Source organism: Triplophysa rosa, unplaced genomic scaffold (assembly GCF_024868665.1).
Source record: "Triplophysa rosa unplaced genomic scaffold, Trosa_1v2 scaffold528, whole genome shotgun sequence".
NCBI lineage: Eukaryota > Metazoa > Chordata > Actinopteri > Cypriniformes > Nemacheilidae > Triplophysa > Triplophysa rosa.
In genome coordinates, this window is record NW_026634537.1 from 8,797 (window position 1) to 14,796 (window position 6,000).

Below are 6,000 nucleotides of genomic sequence, written 5' to 3' on the forward strand. Positions count from 1 at the left end.
CACACACAGACACCCACCTGGAAAACAGAATCCATGTGCTTCCCTTTGAAAGATCCATTTGTTGTGTTACTGTAATTTAACAATAAATGAAATATCTGTTTACATACAGTGAACACATGGATTAATGTGTGTATCTGTCAGTAAAGTGTTGAGTGAATATCTACATCACAGACTCAGATCAGAGAATAAAGACTGATGAAGTGATTTACTCTCTAAACCATCAGACTGTTCTCACCTCACATCTGTATCATCACAGTCTCCTGAACTGAAGTGAATTGGACGTTCCATTGAATCATCACTCTTCATGGACACACAGCTGGGTTTAGGAGATTCTCCACGAGTCAAACTAAAACAACGGCAACAACAGTTTTTAAAACCCTACAAACTCTCTATTGTTTATAAATATGATCACTGTTAAATCATGTTTGTTTATTACACATCGACTAATAAGAACTAATAAGAATCCACGTTACTTGTTTCTTAAAGCTATTACATGTTATCTACAGTAACTCTCTCACCTGTTCCTTGTGTTTGTGTCACTTTCTCCAGAGAGACTCTTTCTGGAACTCATGACAGCAGCTCAAATGTTGATTTTATACCTGAAGAGAAACTGAACACAAACATACAAAGATTCTTCAGATCAACACAACAAGTCTCAGATGTGCTTGTGCTGATGTGGTTTTAGTGTCTGAAGTTTCTTATACACTGACTCTATTATTTCACAAAGGTTTATTCATGTTGTCATGAGAGTTTTGTTAATGAAAGTTGATGAGTGTTGTGCAGAAATTCAGTTCTCACCTCTGTAGAGCTGCTGGTCTTTAATTCCCAATCATGACTGGCTAGAAAATCACCTTCAAAATGATTTAGAAATCCCTCACATACTTTTTCCCCTCACTTATATGTTTGCTTTTCGTTTGTAATCGCAAAATGGAGTCTGACTTAGTTTCACTTTCACCCGTGACTTGAGGAAGTCAAAACAAGACAAAGAACATTTAAAGGTATTCTCATGAAAAAAAGTGCTGTGTGGTGTTTAACATATTTATTAGAAATATGTGGAAGTATTCTATTTTAAATTGTGGTTAACAGACACAGATAGACATATGAAATGGAAATTAAAGCAGCTTACAACAACAGTGTTAAAAAGAACAGTGTTAAAACAAATTAAATGTGGCACTTTCCTGAAGTTGAGCTCATCTAGAGTAAGACACATGTGTCCCATTACTGCTTATATATTCATACTTTCTGTGCAGTTTCTGTCAATATGTACAGTACAAGTAAATACACATCATAGAAAACACACCAGGATCTAGGGCTTCACAATAATGAGTAAAATGATCATCACGATTATTTTGCTTAAACTTTGTTAAACTAGTTGGTATTCACAGCAGTTGGTATTTTGCTGCAATGAAAGAGAGCGACTCAGGTAATCATACTATTACGCAATGAGGACAGTGATGAAGGGACGTGAAGCACACACCTCGGGATGGCAGGCAGGTTAACAGGTCTTTATCCAACAATGGAGTCTTTCAGGAGAACAGGAGAGATACAGCAGAATACAGGATACTTGGAGATAGCTTAAAGAGATCATAGAAGAATAGCGGCTTACAAGCGTAGAGTCAAGACCAGACGATGACTATGACTGAGGTGTGTGCTTTTATAGTTGATGTTGTTTTGCAGATGCACACTTTTATCTGTATGTGTTGTGTTAAGCAGAGCTGCGGCAGAGGCAGGAGCTCATGATGAGGAACCAGATGGCCATGACTCCACAGATCCTGACTCAAGGTCAACAGAGACTACAGGGTGTAGTTTGATCCCCGCTTCATGGAGAGGTCTGCATACTTCATATTACTTAAAGTGAGTTTATTAATCCTCATGTCATTTAAAACCTGTAATGTATATGACTCTTTATTCTGTGGAACACAAAAGAAGATATTTTGAGAAATGTCTCAATGGTTTTGTGTCCATACAATGGATGTCAATGGTGGTGAGTGTTGTTTGGATACCAACATTTTACGAAACATTTTCTTTCGTATTCTGCAGAAGAAATTAATTTCTTCTGGTTTGGACAGATATGAGGGTGACTAAATGAAAACAGAATTTGATATCCCTTCAAAATAGAACAACCAAAAAACGTATTGAACTGTCTACATATAGGCTACCTTCTTGCAAAACCAACATAAGTTTGATGATGAATGAACGCTCTCTATCTGCAGGGAACTGGTGCCGCCCCCTGAGATGGTTTCAGCTGATGGCAGACAAATCCTGGGTGCCCATGGTCCATCTTGGTCCAAAGCTGCCTCCAAATTCCAATGTCTTTTCAGGCAGAGGATTTCCAGGCACAGGTTAGGATGTGATTATACATTAATCACGTAGAAGAAGAAAACAGAAGAACATTTAACAGAACAAATGATTTACAGGTTATGGCTTTCTTCCAACTGAAAGCATGGAGACGGTTGCCAGACGACAAGAGTTCATTGACAAACAGAACATAGCAAGTACAATTTAAGTGCATTCGATTGCTACTATTTGCATTTAAAAGTAATAAAAAACTAAAATTAAGTAATACACTTTGCAAAATCATTATGGTTAAATTGAATAAAAATGCTCTTTTGCTCAATTAAGGATGGAGATGAATGCTATCCTGCACCAGAAAGAGTTTGAGAACCCCCAACAAAAGGAACCTAATAGTCATGGAGAATCCCATAATGTACAAGGGTATCCAACCCAACCCCATGACCTTCTAAAAATAAACTGATGCTGTCATGCTAATTATGCTAATGCTAGCAGTTTAACGCCATTAAGATTTCATTAATTTACTGGAATGATTTTTTGACACAGGTAAACTAAGTTAAGTCATTTTGTTGCTTTGACTCAGTTAAGTTTGGGACACATGGATGTTAAGTTAACTCAACTTACATGTGTTTGTTGCAAAAACATGCATTTAAATAAATCAAACTAACTTCTAGTTGTAGTTAAGTGAGCTGTAATACATAAAATGATGTGTTAAGTAGAATAAGAAACTCCAATAAGCCAAATCAATCTCACAGGAAAAACGTAACTATTTTAAGAGGTGGCTACTTTTGGCTAATTTGTATGAATTTGTACGATCTCATTCATACATTTTAAAATGATTTGCTTTCGTGCTGGTGACGTTAGGTTTATGGGCAGGCTTCATTATTGCTTTTTATCTATTAATCGTATGATTTTGTATGATTCACAATGTACAAATTCATACGAATTAGCCACCTTATAAAACGGTTACGAATTTGGTGAGTTTAGGTTGAATAAGCTGTCTGTACGAACTTATACTTTTAAGTTCACTTTACTTTAAATACAAAACAAACTGCACTTGGACAACTTAATGCATTTGGAGGTAAAGAGAAAACCACAGAACAGGATCCAGGTTTACCAATGCAAACACGAATCACCTGAACGATAACTTTACGGAGCACTGTCTATTTATTTTTATTACATATTAAAACAAGTTTAAACCTATTACATTTTATTAACAACCATTGAAATGTCCCATCAGTTTTTATTCTTAAACCAAAGAATAAACCTTTATTCACCTTTATTAAATATTCAAGTACCAGGGTTTATATAGGCATTTAAATTCAAATAATTAAACTGTGTAATTTGCTCACACAATAGGGTTCTCAAACGACTATTTACAAACTATTGTAAATAAACTGATAACGTCTTGGTTATGGATGTAGCCTCAGTTCCCTTTCTGTCGGTCTCTCGACGTTGTGTGGAACCGACAGAATGGGTTTTGTCTTGAGAACCAATCATCTTCTAAGTATTTAGAAAAGGCCAATGAAAAATGGTGAATGAAATTTGCATGCCGGACTCCTCCCCGGATGTCCGGGTATAAGAAGGAATATATATAGTATAAGAGTATAAGAAGCTCCTCCTCAGGAGTCAGCAGGTGATCAGTTCCCTGCGAGCCACGACTGGCCTGGCGAGTCAGACGTGAGCGCTAGCGAAATTGTAACCATCCAGTGGAGAGGTAGGGGGTCCCAGAGCTTTTTCAAAAAGTTGGGAAGCCCCTGCCACCGGCCGTCACGGGCGGAGGCCTAATTCTCTAACAGCGAGAAGCCGCCCGGCACCGTAAGGGCCACTGGGTAAGCATTATTCCCCCCTGGGGGAAAAACGCTGCAGAGACCACTACCTAAGGAGTAGTGGAGACACCACATGGTCTCGCCACAGGGGAGAACTCATGGAAAATGTGCGACTAAGGAGTTAACCGCAAGGTGGGAGTCCACCTAGGGAGGTCATGGGTTGCCGAGGTGGGAACCATTCATGAGATACATCAGACGGAACAGCCCACGGAGGGGGGTTATCAGTCTGGAGCACTAGGTCCGGTTAGAGCTATGTGGCAGATAACTCAACTGTTCCCCTGCCTAAGGGGCAGGGCTGCTCTGCCCAGCCTGCCCCGAGGAAGGTGCTTAGTGATGGATGGAATGCCTGTTCTTTACCCAGTGGGAAAGAAGGGAGGCGTAATAGCCGCTGATCCCCCTAGAGGAAGGGGGAAGGGCTTTCGCAGGCGTACGCCTACCGGCTGCCGGTCCTACACGTTGCCCTGCAGGACGTGGGCTGAACCGGTTCCGCGAGGTATTAGAACCTCGCGGAGTTGTTGGGCATAGCCCAACCCGCAGCTCTGCAGATGTCTGCCAGAGAGGCGCCCTGAGCCAGTGCCCATGAGGAGTGTGCCTCACTCCCAACGGGCAGGGGCGATTTTGAGATCGGTATGCCATAAGACGGCATCCACGATCCAGTGGCCAGCCTCTGTTTGGAGACAGCCCTCCCTTCTGCTGACCTCCAAAACAGACAAAGAGCTGCTCAGAGCTTCTGAAGCTCTGCGTGCGGTCCAAGTAGAGGGCAGTGCGTGTACTGGACACAACACGGAAGGGGTTGGGTCTTCTCCCCGGTGGGAAGCGCCTGCAGGTTCACCACCTGGTCTCTCGGGAGAGTGGTGGGAACTTTGGGCAGTAGCCGGGACGGGGTCTCAGGATAAGTGAGAATCCCCGGCCCGAGTTCTAGGCAATCTGTGGACACGAGGGTGCTTGCAGTTCCCCTACCCTCTTGGAGGTGAGCGCCATAGGAGAGCCGTCTTTATCGAGAGGTGAGAAAGAGCGGCAGCTCCGAGAGGCTCGAAGGGGCGGGGCCTCTTGAGGCCGCCACCTAGGTCGCAAGAGGGTACGGGAGCGGGATGAGGCAGTCGCCTTCTCGCGCCCCTTAGGAACCTAATGACCAGGTCGTGCTGTCCCAGAGGCTTCCCAGCAACTGGGTGTGATGAGCGGCCGTAGCGGCTCATACACTCCCAGTGTGGAGGGGGGAGAGGTTACTCCCCAGTCTCTCTTGAGGAAGGGACAGCCCGTTCCCGATGAGCAACTCCGCGGGTCTTCTCCCGAGAAGAGCACCAGGACGAGAAGAGGCCCACTTATGGGCGTATAGCCGCCTAGTGGCCGAGGCCCTAGCCTGAGTGATGTCCAACCAGACAGGGGGTGGGCCACTCAGGATCTCCTCTCCCGTCCAGACATGGAGGTTCCAGGTTCTGCCTGGGATGCCGTAACGTGCCCCTTCCCCTGGGAAAGCAGGTCCTTCACCAGGGGGAGCGGCCAGGGGGGAGTTGTTGTCAAGAGCCTTAGCTCGAGAACCAAGTCCTGGTTAGGCCAATGGGGCGTAACTAGTACCACTTATGCTCCTCTTCCCTGGCCTTGCACAAGACCTGTGCAATGAGGCTCACTGGGGGGAAGGCGTACTTCCGCTTGTCCCGCGCCAGCTGTGCGCAAGGGCATCCGTGCCGAGGGGTGCCTCGGTCAGGGAGTACCAAAGCGGACAATGGGTGGAGTCCGGGGAGGCAAACAGGTCCACCTGTGCCTGGCCGAACTGCTCCCAAATGAGCCGGACTGCGCGGGGATGGAGTCGCCACTCTCCGCGAGGCGTCGACTGACGAGAGAGCGCATCGGCTGTCTGGTTCAGGACGCCGGGATGTGT

General features: G+C 44.6%; 1 long non-coding RNA gene across 1 annotated transcript; it reads right to left on the reverse strand.

The window, feature by feature from the left end:
• On the reverse strand, positions 1 to 913 carry LOC130550990 (uncharacterized). Its single transcript, XR_008962520.1, has 4 exons — positions 799 to 913; positions 519 to 610; positions 236 to 346; positions 1 to 69 (listed from the first exon to the last, which is right to left on the reverse strand). It is a non-coding gene; the product is annotated as an uncharacterized LOC130550990 (long non-coding RNA).
• Positions 914 to 6,000: the final 5,087 nt, after the last annotated feature.